This window comes from Taudactylus pleione, unplaced genomic scaffold (genome assembly GCF_031769625.1).
Source record: "Taudactylus pleione unplaced genomic scaffold, aTauple2 ptg001984l, whole genome shotgun sequence".
Taxonomy (NCBI): domain Eukaryota; kingdom Metazoa; phylum Chordata; class Amphibia; order Anura; family Myobatrachidae; genus Taudactylus; species Taudactylus pleione.
Genome location: NW_028286380.1, coordinates 398,186 through 416,398, shown reverse-complemented (window position 1 = coordinate 416,398; position 18,213 = coordinate 398,186). Strand labels below are relative to the sequence as shown.

The 18,213-nt window shown below is 41.0% G+C and overlaps 1 protein-coding gene across 2 annotated transcripts in view; it reads right to left on the bottom strand.

Annotated features, from left to right (window-relative positions):
* Nucleotides 1-18,213, bottom strand: part of DAG1 (dystroglycan 1) — a 176,688-nt gene that overhangs the window by 42,385 nt on the left and 116,090 nt on the right. Inside the window, exon 1 of one of the 2 annotated variants that reach the window (XM_088465369.1) lies at nt 6,287-6,444. The exons of the other annotated variant lie outside the window; for it this stretch is intronic. The gene's annotated coding sequence lies outside the window, so the exon portion shown is untranslated. Of the gene's footprint in view, nt 1-6,286; nt 6,445-18,213 lie in introns of those variants that run through there. 2 annotated transcript variants of the gene reach the window in all.

Genomic DNA, 18,213 nt, shown 5'->3' with positions numbered 1-18,213 from the left:
CAAATTACTGTATAGTGAGGGAGTATTATGCACTATACAAATTACTGTATAGTGAGGGAGTATTATGCACTATACAAATTACTGTATAGTGAGGGAGTATTATACACACACATTACTGTATAGGGAGGGAGTATTATACACACACATTACTGTATAGGGAGGGAGTATTATACACACACATTACTGTATAGGGAGGGAGTATTATACACACATTACTGTATAGTGAGGGAGTATTATGCACTATACAAATTACTGTATAGGGAGGGAGTATTATACACACACATTACTGTATAGGGAGGGAGTATTATACACACACATTACTGTATAGGGAGGGAGTATTATACACACACATTACTGTATAGGGAGGGAGTATTATACACACACATTACTGTATAGGGAGGGAGTATTATACACACACATTACTGTATAGGGAGGGAGTATTATACACACACATTACTGTATAGGGAGGGAGTATTATACACACACATTACTGTATAGGGAGGGAGTATTATACACACACATTACTGTATAGGGAGGGAGTATTATACACACACATTACTGTATAGGGAGGGAGTATTATACACACACATTACTGTATAGTGAGGGAGTATTATACACTTATTACTGTATAGTGAGGGAGTATTATACACCTATTACTGTATAGTGAGGGAGTATTATACACCTATTACTGTATAGTGACGGAGTATTATACACCTATTACTGTATAGTGAGGGGGTATTAGAGCATTATATACACATTACTGTATAGTGAGGGAGTATTAGAGCATTATATACACATTACTGTATAGTGAGGGAGAATTAGAGCATTATATACACATTACTGTATAGTGAGGGAGTATTAGAGCATTATATACACAAATTACAGTATAGTGAGGGGGTATTAGAGCATTATATACACATTACTGTATAGTGAGGGAGTATTATACACCTATTACTGTATAGTGAGGGAGTATTATACACCTATTACTGTATAGTGAGGGAGTATTATACACCTATTACTGTATAGTGAGGGAGTATTATACACCTATTACTGTATAGTGAGGGAGTATTAGAGCATTATATACACATATTACTGTATAGTGAGGGGGGGTAGAGCATTATATACACATATTACTGTATAGTGAGGGGGTATTAGAGTATTATACACACACATTACTGTATAGGGAGGGAGTATTATACACACACATTACTGTATAGGGAGGGAGTATTATACACACACATTACTGTATAGTGAGGGAGTATTATACACACACATTACTGTATAGTGAGGGAGTATTATACACACACATTACTGTATAGTGAGGGAGTATTATACACACACATTACTGTATAGTGAGGGAGTATTATACACACACATTACTGTATAGTGAGGGAGTATTATACACACACACATTACTGTATAGTGAGGGAGTATTATACACACACACATTACTGTATAGTGAGGGAGTATTATACACACACACATTACTGTATAGTGAGGGAGTATTATACACACACACATTACTGTATAGTGAGGGAGTATTATACACACACACATTACTGTATAGTGAGGGAGTATTATACACACACACATTACTGTATAGTGAGGGAGTATTATATACACACACATTACTGTATAGTGAGGGAGTATTATACACCTATTACTGTATAGTGAGGGAGTATTATACACTTATTACTGTATAGTGAGGGAGTATTATACACCTATTACTGTATAGTGAGGGAGTATTATACACCTATTACTGTATAGTGAGGGAGTATTATACACATATTACTGTATAGTGAGGGAGTATTAGAGCATTATATACACACATTACTGTATAGTGAGGGAGTATTAGAGCATTATATACACACATTACTGTATAGTGAGGGAGTATTAGAGCATTATATACACATATTACTGTATAGTGAGGGAGTATTATACACATATTACTGTATAGTGAGGGAGTATTATACACACATTACTGTATAGTGAGGGAGTATTATACACACATTACTGTATAGTGAGGGAGTATTAGAGCATTATATACACATATTACTGTATAGTGAGGGAGTATTATACACATATTACTGTATAGTGAGGGAGTATTATACACACATTACTGTATAGTGAGGGAGTATTAGAGCATTATATACACACATTACTGTATAATGAGGGAGTATTAGAGCATTATATACACATTACTGTATAGTGAGGGAGAATTAGAGCATTATATACACATTACTGTATAGTGAGGGAGTATTAGAGCATTATATACACAAATTACAGTATAGTGAGGGGGTATTAGAGCATTATATACACATTACTGTAAAGTGAGGGAGTATTATACACATATTACTGTATAGTGAGGGAGTATTATACACCTATTACTGTATAGTGAGGGAGTATTATACACCTATTACTGTATAGTGAGGGAGTATTAGAGCATTATATACACATATTACTGTATAGTGAGGGAGTATTAGAGCATTATATACACATATTACTGTATAGTGAGGGGGGGGTAGAGCATTATATACACATTACTGTATAGTGAGGGGGTATTAGAGCATTATATACACACATTACTGTATAGTGAGGGAGTATTATACACATATTACTGTATAGTGAGGGAGTATTAGAGCATTATATACACACATTACTGTATAGTGAGGGAGTATTAGAGCATTATATACACACATTACTGTATAGTGAGGGAGAATTAGAGCATTATATACACACATTACTGTATAGTGAGGGAGTATTAGAGCATTATATACACATATTACTGTATAGTGAGGGAGTATTAGAGCATTATATACACATATTACTGTATAGTGAGGGAGTATTATACACATATTACTGTATAGTGAGGGAGTATTATACACACATTACTGTATAGTGAGGGAGTATTATACACACATTACTGTATAGTGAGGGAGTATTAGAGCATTATATACACATATTACAGTATAGTGAGGGAGTATTATACACATATTACTGTATAGTGAGGGAGTATTATACACACATTACTGTATAGTGAGGGAGTATTAGAGCATTATATACACACATTACTGTATAGTGAGGGAGTATTAGAGCATTATATACACACATTACTGTATAATGAGGGAGTATTAGAGCATTATATACACATTACTGTATAGTGAGGGAGTATTAGAGCATTATATACACATATTACTGTATAGTGAGGGAGTATTAGAGCATTATATACACATTACAGTATAGTGAGGGAGTATTAGAGCATTATATACACATTACTGTATAGTGAGGGAGTATTATACACACATTACTGTATAGTGAGGGAGTATTAGAGCATTATATACACATATTACTGTATAGTGAGGGAGTATTAGAGCATTATAAACACATATTACTGTATAGTGAGGGAGTATTATACACATATTACTGTATAGTGAGGGAGTATTATACACATATTACTGTATAGTGAGGGAGTATTATACACACATTACTGTATAGTGAGGGAGCATTATACACACATTACTGTATAGTGAGGGAGTATTAGAGCATTATATACACATTACTGTATAGTGAGGGAGTATTAGAGCATTATATACACATTACTGTATAGTGAGGGAGTATTAGAGCATTATATACACATTACTGTATAGTGAGGGAGTATTAGAGCATTATATACACATTACTGTATAGTGAGGGAGAATTAGAGCATTATATACACATTACTGTATAGTGAGGGAGAATTAGAGCATTATATACACATTACTGTATAGTGAGGGAGTATTAGAGCATTATATACACATTACTGTATAGTGAGGGAGTATTAGAGCATTATATACACATTACTGTATAGTGAGGGAGTATTAGAGCATTATATACACATTACTGTATAGTGAGGGAGTATTAGAGCATTATATACACATTATTGTATAGTGAGGGAGTATTAGAGCATTATATACACGTATTACTGTATAGTGAGGGAGTATTAGAGCATTATATACACGTATTACTGTATAGTGAGGGAGTATTAGAGCATTATATACACATATTATTGTATAGTGAGGGAGTATTAGAGCATTATATACACATATTACTGTATAGTGAGGGAGTATTAGAGCATTATATATACACATTACTGTATAGTGAGGGAGTATTAGAGCATTATATACACGTATTACTGTATAGTGAGGGAGTATTAGAGCATTATATACACATATTATTGTATAGTGAGGGAGTATTAGAGCATTATATACACATATTATTGTATAGTGAGGGAGTATTAGAGCATTATATATACACATTACTGTATAGTGAGGGAGTATTAGAGCATTATATACACATTATTGTATAGTGAGGGAGTATTAGAGCATTATATACACATTACTGTATAGTGAGGGAGTATTAGAGCATTATATACACATTACTGTATAGTGAGGGAGTATTAGAGCATTATATACACATATTACTGTATAGTGAGGGAGAATTAGAGCATTATATACACGTATTACTGTATAGTGAGGGAGAATTAGAGCATTATATACACGTATTACTGTATAGTGAGGGAGTATTAGAGCATTATATACACGTATTACTGTATAGTGAGGGAGAATTAGAGCATTATATACACGTATTACTGTATAGTGAGGGAGTATTAGAGCATTATATACACATATTACTGTATAGTGAGGGAGTATTAGAGCATTATATACACATATTACTGTATAGTGAGGGAGTATTAGAGCATTATATACACATTACTGTATAGTGAGGGAGTATTAGAGCATTATATACACATATTACTGTATAGTGAGGGAGTATTAGAGCATTATATACACATTACTGTATAGTGAGGGAGTATTAGAGCATTATATACACGTATTACTGTATAGTGAGGGAGTATTAGAGCATTATATACACATATTACTGTATAGTGAGGGAGTATTAGAGCATTATATACACATTACTGTATAGTGAGGGAGTATTAGAGCATTATATACACATTACTGTATAGTGAGGGAGTATTAGAGCATTATATACACATATTACTGTATAGTGAGGGAGTATTAGAGCATTATATACACATTACTGTATAGTGAGGGAGTATTAGAGCATTATATACACATTACTGTATAGTGAGGGAGTATTAGAGCATTATATACACATATTACTGTATAGTGAGGGAGTATTAGAGCATTATATACACATTACTGTATAGTGAGGGAGTATTAGAGCATTATATACACATTACTGTATAGTGAGGGAGTATTAGAGCATTATATACACATATTACTGTATAGTGAGGGAGTATTAGAGCATTATATACACATTACTGTATAGTGAGGGAGTATTAGAGCATTATATACACATATTACTGTATAGTGAGGGAGTATTAGAGCATTATATACACATTACTGTATAGTGAGGGAGTATTAGAGCATTATATATACATATTACTGTATAGTGAGGGAGTATTAGAGCATTATATACACACATTACTGTATAGTGAGGGAGTATTAGAGCATTATATACACATATTACTGTATAGTGAGGGAGTATTAGAGCATTATATACACATATTACTGTATAGTGAGGGAGTATTAGAGCATTATATATACAGATTACTGTATAGTGAGGGAGTATTAGAGCATTATATACACATATTGTATAGTGAGGGAGTATTATACACACATTACTGTATAGTGAGGGAGTATTATACACACATTACTGTATAGTGAGGGAGTATTAGAGCATTATATACACATATTACTGTATAGTGAGGGAGTATTATACACACATTACTGTATAGTGAGGGAGTATTAGAGCATTATATACACATATTACTGTATAGTGAGGGAGTATTAGAGCATTATATACACATATTACTGTATAGTGAGGGAGTATTAGAGCATTATATACACATATTACTGTATAGTGAGGGAGTATTAGAGCATTATATATACACATTACTGTATAGTGAGGGAGTATTAGAGCATTATATACACATATTACTGTATAGTGAGGGAGTATTAGAGCATTATATACACATATTACTGTATAGTGAGGGAGTATTAGAGCATTATATATACACATTACTGTATAGTGAGGGAGTATTAGAGCATTATATACACATATTACTGTATAGTGAGGGAGTATTAGAGCATTATATACACATATTACTGTATAGTGAGGGAGTATTAGAGCATTATATACACACATTACTGTATAGTGAGGGAGTATCACAGACACCATACAGCTATGCACAGCAGCAGCCGGGGTCCCCGCCGGTACTCACCGCTGTCCGTGCCCTCAGAGGCCGCGCCGCCCGCAGCTCCCAGTGTCCCAGGCCCCGTCACAGGCCGCCGCTCGCTACACTCACTTCCCCTTCTCTGTGTCCGCTCGCCCAGTCCTCCCCTCTCCGCTTGGTTCGCTCCGCCCCCGTGCTACAGTCAACTCCGCCCAGCTATTTACCAACCAATCAACATGCTACTGCGTGCTGTCCGGCAGGGCGGGTCCAAGCTGTGGCGCTGCCGCTTGGTGTCAGAGTCCTAGAGAGAGCCGGGTGTGCCGTGCTGCTAGTCTCTGTATTATGTACTTTGTGTACTCTGTATTCGTGCGTGACTGAGAGCAGGTAGGCGGGAAATGTACTGTGTATAACACCACCTACCCCCACTGCACTGTGTATAACACCACCTACCCCCACTGCACTGTGTATAACACCACCTACCCCCCACTGTACTGTGTATAACACCAGCTACCCCCCCACTGTACTGTGTATAACACCACCTACCCCCACTGCACTGTGTATAACACCACCTACCCCCACTGTACTGTGTATAACACCACCTACCCCCACTGCACTGTGTATAACACCACCTACCCCCACTGTACTGTGTATAACACCACCTACCCCCACTGCACTGTGTATAACACCACCCTACCCCCACTGTACTACTGTGTATAACACCACCTACCACCATTGTACTACTGTGTATAACACCACCTACCCCACTGTACTACTGTGTCATATACCTCACCTACTGTGTATAAAACCAACTACCCCACTGTACTGTGTATAACACCACCTACCCCCACTGTACTGTGTATAACACCACCTACCCCACTGTACTACTGTGTATAACACCACCTACCTCACCTACTACGTATAAAACCAACTACCCCTCTGTACTGTGTCTAACACCACCTACCCCCACTGTACTACTGTGTATAACACCACCTACCCCCACTGTACTGTGTATACCACCTACCCCCACTGTACTGTGTATACCACCTACCCCTCTGTACTGTGTATAACACCACCTACTCCTCTGTATTGTGTATAACACCTACCCCTCTGTACTGTGTATAACACCACCTACCCCACCGTACTACTGTATCATATACCTCACCTACTGTGTATAAAACCAACTACCCCACTGTACTGTGTATAACACCACCTACATCCACTGTACTGTGTATAACACCACCTACCCCACTATACTGTGTATACCACCACCTACCCCCATTGTACTGTGTATAACACCACCTACCCCCACTGTACTACTGTGTATAACACCACCTACCACCATTGTACTACTGTGTATAACACCACCTACCCCACTGTACTACTGTGTCATATACCTCACCTACTGTGTATAAAACCAACTACCCCACTGTACTGTGTCTAACACCACATACCCCCTCTGTATTGTGTATAACACCACCTACCCCCACTGTACTACTGTGTATACCACCTACCTCACCTACTACGTATAAAACCACCTACCCCACTGTACTGTGTATACCACCTACCCCCACTGTACTGTGTATAACACCACCTACCCCTCTGTACTGTGTATACCACCTACCCATCTGTACTGTGTATAACACCACCTACCCCACCATACTACTGTATCATATACCTCACCTACTGTGTATAAAACCAACTACCCCACTGTACTGTGTATAACACCACCTACCTCCACTGTACTGTGTATAACACCACCTACCCCACTGTACTGTGTATACCACCACCTACCCCCATTGTACTGTGTATAACACCACCTACCCCACTGTACTACTGTGTCATATACCTCACCCACTCTGTATAACACCACCTACCCCCTCTGTACTGTGTATAACACCACCTACCCCCACTGTACTACTGTGTCATACACCTCACCTACTGTGTATAAAACCAACTACCCCACTGTACTGTGTATAACACCACCTACCCCCTCTGTATTGTGTATTACACCACCTACCCCCACTGTACTGTGTATAACACCACCTACCCCACTGTACTGTGTATACCACAACCTACCCCACTGTACTACAGTGTCATATACCTCACCTACTGTGTATACCACCTACCCCCACTGTGCTGTGTTAATCCCAACCTACCCCCACTGTACTGTGTATAACACCACCTACCCCACTGTACTGTGTATACCACAACCTACCCCACTGTACTACAGTGTCATATACCTCACCTACTGTGTATACCACCTACCCCCACTGTACTGTGTATAACATCACCTACTCCCACTGTACTAATGTGTCATATACCTCACTGTATTGTGTATAACACCACCTACCCCACTGTACTACTGTGTATAACACCACCTACCCCACTGTACTGTGTATACCACCTACCCCCCCTGTGCTGTCTACCACCTACACCACTGTAATATGTGTAACACCACATACACCCACTGTACTGCGTATAACACCACATACACCCACTGTACTGTGTATACCACCTACCACCACTGTACTGTGTATAACACCACCTACCCCACTGTACTACTGTGTCATATACCTCACCTACTGTGTATAAAACCATCTACCCCACTGTACTGTGTCAAACACCACCTATCCCCTCTCTACTGTGTATAACACCACCTACCCCACTGTACTGTGTATAACACCTACCCCACTGTACTGTGTATACACCACCTACCCCCACTGTACTACTGTGTTTAACACCACCTACCCCCACTGTACTACTGTGTATAACACCACCTACCCCCACTGTACTGTGTATAACACCTACCCCCACTGTACTGTGTATAACACCATCTACCTCACCTGCTGCATATAAAACCGACTGTACTGTGTATACCACCTACCCCCACTGTACTAAATGTGTCATATACCTCACTGTACTGTGTATAACACCACCTAATCCACTATACTGTGTATAACACCACCGACCCCCACTGTACTGTGTATTACACCACCTATCCCTTCTGTACTACTGTGTAGAACACCACCTACCCCACTGTACTGTGTATAACACCACCTTCCCCACTGTACTACTGTGTATACCACCTACCCCCACTGTACTAATGTGTCATATACCTCACTGTACTGTGTATACCACCTACCCCCTCTCTGTGGATAACACCAACTACCCCTCTGTACTGTGTATAACACCTACTCCACTGTACTATCGTGTATAACACCACCTACCCCACTGTACTACTGTGTATAACGCCACCTACCCCCACTGTACTACTGTGTATAAAACCACCTACCCCCACTGTACTGTGTATAACACCACCAACCTCACTGTACTACTGTGTATACCACCTACCCCACTGTACTGTGTGTAATACCAACTTCCCCACTGTACTGTGTATACCACCTACCCCCACTGTACTAATGTGTCATGTACCTTACTGTATTGTGTATAACACCACCTACCCCACTGTACTGTGTTTAATACCACCTTCCCCACTGTACTACTGTGTATACCACCTACCCCCACTGTACTAATGTGTCATATACCTCACTGTACTGTGTATACTACCTACCCCCTCTGTGTATAACACCAACTACCCCGCTGTACTGTGTATAACACCTACCCTACTATACTACCGTGTATAACGCCACCTACCCCCACTGTACTACCGTGTATGACGCCACCTACCTTCACCTTACTACTGTGTATAACACCACCTTCCCCACTGTACTGTGTATACCACCACCTACCCCCACTGTACTACTGTGTATAACACCACCTACCCCCACTGTTCTGTGTATACCTCCTACCCTCAGTGTACTGTGTATACCACCACCTACCCCCCATTGTACTGTGTATACCACCTACCCCACTGTACTGTGTATACCACCTACCCCCACTGTACTACTGTGTATAACACCACCTACCCCCACTGTACTACTGTGTATACCACCTACCCCCACTGTTCTACTGTGCATACCACCTACCCCTACTGTACTACTTTGTAGACCACCTACACCCATTGTACTGTGTATAACACCTCCTACCCCACTGTACTGTGTATAACACCACCTACCCCCTGTACTGTGTATAACACCACCTACTCCCACTGTACTACTGTGTACCACATGCCCCATGTATAACACAACATAACCCTACTGTACTGTGTATATAACCACATACTTCTATTATACTGTGTATAACACCACATACCCGGGAATGCTGCCTGACACATGGAGCAGAGAGTCCGGGAATGCTGCCTGACACATGGAGCATAGAGTCCGGGAATGCTGCCTGACACATGGAGCATAGAGTCCGGGAATGCTGCCTGACACATGGAGCATAGAGTCCGGGAATGCTGCCTGACACATGGAGCATAGAGTCCGGGAATGCTGCCTGACACATGGAGCAGAGAGTCCGGGAATGCTGCCTGACACATGGAGCATAGAGTCCGGGAATGCTGCCTGACACATGGAGCATAGAGTCCGGGAATGCTGCCTGACACATGGAGCAGAGAGTCCGGAATGCTGCTCCATCCGCCCCATGGTTAATGTGGCCCTGGCAGAGTGTAAGCTGCTGACCCTCTGGTCACGGTTACATTACCCAGGAAAGCAGAGTGATTACTGTATTCCCACCAATCACCAGCCCCTGTCAGTGTACTGTACAGCCCTATACTGAGGACGTCATGTGACCAGCCCCGTTACTGTCAGTGTACTGTACAGCCCTATACTGAGGGACAGTGACCAGCCCCGTCACGGTCAGTGTACTGTACAGCCCTATACTGAGTGACAGTGACCAGCCCCGTCACTATCAGTGTACTGTACAGCCCTATACTGAGTGACAGTGACCAGCCCCGTCAGTGTAATGTACAGCCCTATACTGAGTGAGTGACCAGCCCCGTTAGTGTCAGTGTACTGTACAGCCCTATACTGAGTGAGTGACCAGCCCCGTTAGTGTCAGTGTACTGTACAGCCCTATACTGAGGGACAGTGACCAGCCCCGTCACTGTCAGTGTACTGTACAGCCCTATACTGAGTGAGTGACCAGCCCCGTTAGTGTCAGTGTACTGTACAGCCCTATACTGAGTGAGTGACCAGCCCCGTTAGTGTCAGTGTACTGTACAGCCCTATACGGAGGACGTCATGTGACTTTATCCCCCCACAATGCAGAATAACATCAGATAATTCAGTCACCAGCCACCCATCAGTGATAACTGGGAGCCATGTCTGCACTGGGGGGAGCCTGTAATGATCAGGGCGATGTGCCAATGTCAGACACAGCATAAACACATAAGTCCTCCTAGTCTGCTGCCCTAGGGTGTAGACTGCGGGCAGGGGTTCCAGGTGTATATAATGCCCCCTGTTTGCATTGGAACAGTAATAATTGGTTGTGCATATTATAAGGGAACCAGGTGTAACTGAGGGTCATTTAGGAGGCACAATCAGAATTATGCATGTAGGTGTGTAATGCTCTGCGCACCTCTCACTGCATTATATACATATAATGCTCTGCGCACCTCTCACTGCGTTATATACATGTAATGCTCTGCGCACCTCTCACTGCGTTATATACATATAATGCTCTGCACCTCTCACTGTGTTATATACGTATAATGCTCTGCGAACCTCTCACTGCGTTATATACATATAATGCTCTGCACCTCTCACTGTGTTATATACGTATAATGCTCTACGCACCTCTCAGTGCGTTATATACATATAATGCTCTGCGCACCTCACTGCGTTATATACATATAATGCTCTGCGCACCTCTCACTGTGTTATATACATATAATGCTCTGCGCACCTCTCACTGCGTTATATACATATAATGCTCTGCACCTCTCACTGTGTTATATACGTATAATGCTCTGCGCACCTCTCACTGTGTTATATACGTATAATGCTCTGCGCACCTCTCACTGCGTTATATACATATAATGCTCTGCGCACCTCTCACTGCGTTATATACATATAATGCTCTGCACCTCTCACTGCGTTATATACATATAATGCTCTGCACCTCTCACTGCGTTATATACGTATAATGCTCTACGCACCTCTCACTGTGTTATATACATATAATGCTCTGCGCACCTCTCACTGTGTTATATACATATAATGCTCTGCACACCTCTCACTGCGTTATATACATGTAATGCTCTGCGTACCTCTCACTGTGTTATATACATATAATGCTCTACGCACCTCTCACTGCGTTATATACATGTAATGCTCTGCACCTCTCACTGCGTTATATACATATAATGCTCTGCACACCTCTCACTGCGTTATATACGTATAATGCTCTGCCCCTCTCACTGCGTTATATACATATAATGCTCTGCGCACCTCTCACTGTGTTATATACATATAATGCTCTACGCACCTCTCACTGCGTTATATACATATAATGCTCTGCGCACCTCTCACTGCGTTATATACATATAATGCTCTGCGCACCTCTCACTGCGTTATATACGTATAATGCTCTGCACCTCTCACTGTTATATACATATAATGCTCTGTGCACCTCTCACTGTGTTATATACATATAATGCTCTGCAGCTCTCACTGTGTTATATACATATAATGCTCTGCAGCTCTCACTGTGTTATATACATATAATGCTCTGCACCTCTCACTGCGTTATATACATATAATGCTCTACGGTCCTCTCACTGCGTTATATACATATAATGCTCTGCACCTCTTACTGTGTTATATACATATAATGCTCTACGCACCTCTCACTGTGTTATATACATATAATGCTCTACGCACCTCTCACTGCGTTATATACATATAATGCTCTACGCACCTCTCACTGCGTTATATACATATAATGCTCTGCACCTCTCACTGCGTTATATACATATAATGCTCTGCGCACCTCTCACTGTGTTATATACATATAATGCTCTGCACCTCTCACTGTTATATACATATAATGCTCTGCGCACCTCTCACTGTGTTATATACATATAATGCTCTGCGCACCTCTCACTGTGTTATATACATATAATGCTCTGCGCACCTCTCACTGCGTTATATACATATAATGCTCTGCGCACCTCTCACTGTGTTATATACATATAATGCTCTGCGCACCTCTCACTGTGTTATATACATATAATGCTCTGCACACCTCTCACTGCGTTATATACATGTAATGCTCTGCGTACCTCTCACTGTGTTATATACATATAATGCTCTACGCAGCTCTCACTGCGTTATATACATGTAATGCTCTGCACCTCTCACTGCGTTATATACATATAATGCTCTGCACACCTCTCACTGCGTTATATACGTATAATGCTCTGCCCCTCTCACTGCGTTATATACATATAATGCTCTGCGCACCTCTCACTGTGTTATATACATATAATGCTCTACGCACCTCTCACTGCGTTATATACATATAATGCTCTGCGCACCTCTCACTGCGTTATATACATATAATGCTCTGCGCACCTCTCACTGCGTTATATACGTATAATGCTCTGCACCTCTCACTGTTATATACATATAATGCTCTGTGCACCTCTCACTGTGTTATATACATATAATGCTCTGCAGCTCTCACTGTGTTATATACATATAATGCTCTGCAGCTCTCACTGTGTTATATACATATAATGCTCTGCACCTCTCACTGCGTTATATACATATAATGCTCTACGCTCCTCTCACTGCGTTATATACATATAATGCTCTGCACCTCTTACTGTGTTATATACATATAATGCTCTACGCACCTCTCACTGTGTTATATACATATAATGCTCTACGCACCTCTCACTGCGTTATATACATATAATGCTCTACGCACATCTCACTGCGTTATATACATATAATGCTCTGCACCTCTCACTGCGTTATATACATATAATGCTCTGCGCACCTCTCACTGTGTTATATACATATAATGCTCTGCACCTCTCACTGTTATATACATATAATGCTCTGCGCACCTCTCACTGTGTTATATACATATAATGCTCTGCACCTCTCACTGTTATATACATATAATGCTCTGCACCTCTCACTGCGTTATATACATATAATGCTCTGCGCACCTCTCACTGCGTTATATACATATAATGCTCTGCGCACCTCTCACTGCGTTATATACATATAATGCTCTGCGCACCTCTCACTGTGTTATATACATATAATGCTCTGCACCTCTCACTGTGTTATATACATATAATGCTCTGCACCTCTCACTGTGTTATATACATATAATGCTCTGCACCTCTCACTGCGTTATATACATATAATGCTCTGCGCACCTCTCACTGTGTTATATACATATAATGCTCTGCACCTCTCACTGTTATATACATATAATGCTCTGCGCACCTCTCACTGTGTTATATACATATAATGCTCTGCACCTCTCACTGTGTTATATACATATAATGCTCTGCACCTCTCACTGCGTTATATACATATAATGCTCTGCGCACCTCTCACTGCGTTATATACATATAATGCTCTGCGCACCTCTCACTGTTATATACATATAATGCTCTGCACCTCTCACTGTGTTATATACATATAATGCTCTGCGCACCTCTCACTGTGTTATATACATATAATGCTCTGCACACCTCACTGTGTTATATACATATAATGCTCTGCACACCTCACTGTGTTATATACATATAATGCTCTGCATCTCTCACTGTTATATACATATAATGCTCTGCGCACCTCTCACTGCGTTATATTCATATAATGCTCTGCACCTCTCACTGCGTTATATACATATAATGCTCTGCACCTCTCACTGTATTATATACATATAATGCTCTGCGCACCTCTCACTGTGTTATATACATATAATGCTCTGCGCACCTCTCACTGTGTTATATACATATAATGCTCTACGCACCTCTCACTGCGTTATATACATATAATGCTCTGCGCACCTCTCACTGCGTTATATACATATAATGCCCTGCGCACCTCTCACTGTTATATACATATAATACTCTGCGCACCTCTCACTGTGTTATATACATATAATGCTCTGCGCACCTCTCACTGTGTTATATACATATAATGCTCTACGCACCTCTCACTGTGTTATATACATATAATGCTCTACACCTCTCACTGTGTTATATACATATAATGCTCTACACCTCTCACTGTGTTATATACATATAATGCTCTGCACCTCTCACTGTGTTATATACATATAATGCTCTGCGCACCTCTCACTGCGTTATATACATATAATGCTCTGCACACCTCTCACTGTGTTATATACATATTCTCACTGTGTTATATACATATAATGCTCTGCACCTCTCACTGTGTTATATACATATAATGCTCTACGCACCTCTCACTGTTATATACAGTCATGTGCATAAATATTGGGACATTGACAGAATTTTCAGATTTTGGCCTCTATTCACCACCACAATGGCTTTGAAATGAAACAAACAAGATGTGATTTACCTGCAGACTTTCAGATTTAATTTGAGGGTAATTACATCCAAATCGGGTGAACGGTGTAGGAATTACAACGGTTTCTATATGTGCCTCCCACTTTTTAAGGGGCCAAAAGTAATGGGACTATCAACTCAAAAGCTATTTCATGGACAGGTGTGGGTTATTCCCTCGTTATTTCATTATCAATTAAGCAGGTAAAAGGTCTGGAGTTGATTCTAGGGGTGACATTTGCATTTGGAATCAGTTGGTGTCGACTCTCAATATGAGATCCAACGAGCTGTCACTATCAGTGAAGCCATCATTAGGCTGAAAAGTCAAAACAAACCCATCAGAGCGATAGCAAAAACATTAGGTGTGGCCAAATCAACTGTTTGGAACATTCTTAAAAAGAAAGAACGCACCGGAGAGCTCAGCAACACCAAAAGACCCGGAAAACCACGGAAAACAACTGTGGTGGATGACAGAAGAATTATTTCCCTGGTGAAGAAAAACCCTTCACAACAGTTGGCCAAATCAAGAACACTCTCCAGGAGGTAGGTGTATATGTGTCACAGTCAACAATCAAGAGAAGACTTCACAAGAGTGAATATAGAGGGTTCACCACAAGATGTAAACCATTGGTGAGCCTCAAAAACAGGAAGACCAGATTAGAGTTTGCCAAACAACATCTAAAAAAGCCATTACAGTTCTGGAACAACATCCTATGGACAGATGAGACAAAGATCAACTTGTACCAGAGTGATGGGAAGAGTAGAGTATGGAGAAGGAAAGGAACTGCTCATGATCCAAAACATACCACCTCATCAGTGAAGCATGGTGGTGGTAGTGTCATGGCGTGGGCATGTATGGCTGCCAATGGAACTGGTTCCCTTGTATTTATTGATGATGTGACTGCTGACAAAAGCAGCAGAATGAATTCTGAAGTGTTTCGGGCAATATTATATGCTCATATTCAGTCAAATGCTTCAGAACTCATTGGACGGCGCTTCACAGTGCAGATGGACAATGACCCGAAGCATACTGCAAAAGCAACCAAAGAGTTTTTTAAGGCTAAAAAGTGGAATGTTATGCAATGGCCAAGTCAATCCCCTGACCTGAATCAGATTGAGCATGCATTTCACTTGATGAAGACAAAACGGAAGGGAAAATGCCCCAAGAACAAGCAGGAACTGAAGACATTTGCAATAGAGGCCTGGCAGAGCATCACCAGGGATGAAACCCAGCGTCTGGTGATGTCTATGCGTTCCAGACTTCAGGCTGTAATTGCCTGCAAAGGATTTGCAACAAAGTATTAAAAAGTGAAAGTTAGATTTAGGATTGTTTAGTTTGTCCCATTACTTTTGGCCCCTTAAAAAGTGGGAGGCACATATAGAAACCGTTGTAATTCCTACACCGTTCACCTGATTTGGATGTAATTACCCTCAAATTAAATCTGAAAGTCTGCAGGTAAATCACATCTTGTTTGTTTCATTTCAAAGCCATTGTGGTGGTGAATAGAGGCCAAAATATGAAAATTCTGTCAATGTCCCAATATTTATGCACATGACTGTATATATAATGCTCTACGCATTCGGATACACCTGCACCGATTGGGATGAAACCAGTTGGATCCTGGACAGGTTTTAGGGGGAGAGGGTCCTGGTCAGACGTCCTGTTGGTGTACGCTGGGCAGAACTTTGACCCGAGGAGCCTGTTCTGGGTCTTCCACTGGATGGATTTGGATAAAAACTTCGGTGGCACAATTATGGCTGCGTGTTATAAGGTTCTCCTGGAATAAGTTTCAGGGTAAAAAGTTTTGAAAGCTCCCAAATCACCAATCCCTCCCCTAGCATCTGGCCGCCCCTGCTGGTCTCTCTGTGCCCCATACTGGAGAGCTGGGGGCGGTGGGTCACTAATTTAGCTGATAGCCATCATTACTGTACATGCTTGCCGGGTGCACTCAGTATTGGGCTAACCCCTGGCAGCAGTGAGGGGCATCAGTCACCCTTTGCGCTATAATTATTATTATCACTACCAGTTATTCATATAGCGCACACTTATACCGCAGCCAATTAACCTGTCGGTATTTTTTGGGATTGTGGGTGGAAGCTTACGCAAGCATGGGGAGAATATGCAAACTCCACACAGTTAGGGCCATAAGCTCAGAGCTGTGAGGAAGCAATGCTAACCATTACACCATCCGTGCTGCCTGTTATAGTAACTAAATTAAATGAAAAAAAGAATCTGTCACATTGGGGAAAGGTCCATAGGGAAGGGTAAATATGGGCAGTAAGCACATCCTGTACCTGACAGACGTTTCCCCTAGCGCATTGCGCCCTGTGCTCTGTAGCGGTTTGCGGAATCTCTGGCACCTATAGATGTTGGTAATGTCCCAGTAAAGCCGTGTTTAGTGTGTGAGCGACTTGCTGGATATCCCGGGGGTTCTGCGCATTTGTGCAGAGTGCGGAAAGGTAACAGATTTGTGCTTTTTTCCCGATGTTTTCAAGAATCCGATGAATAAACCCA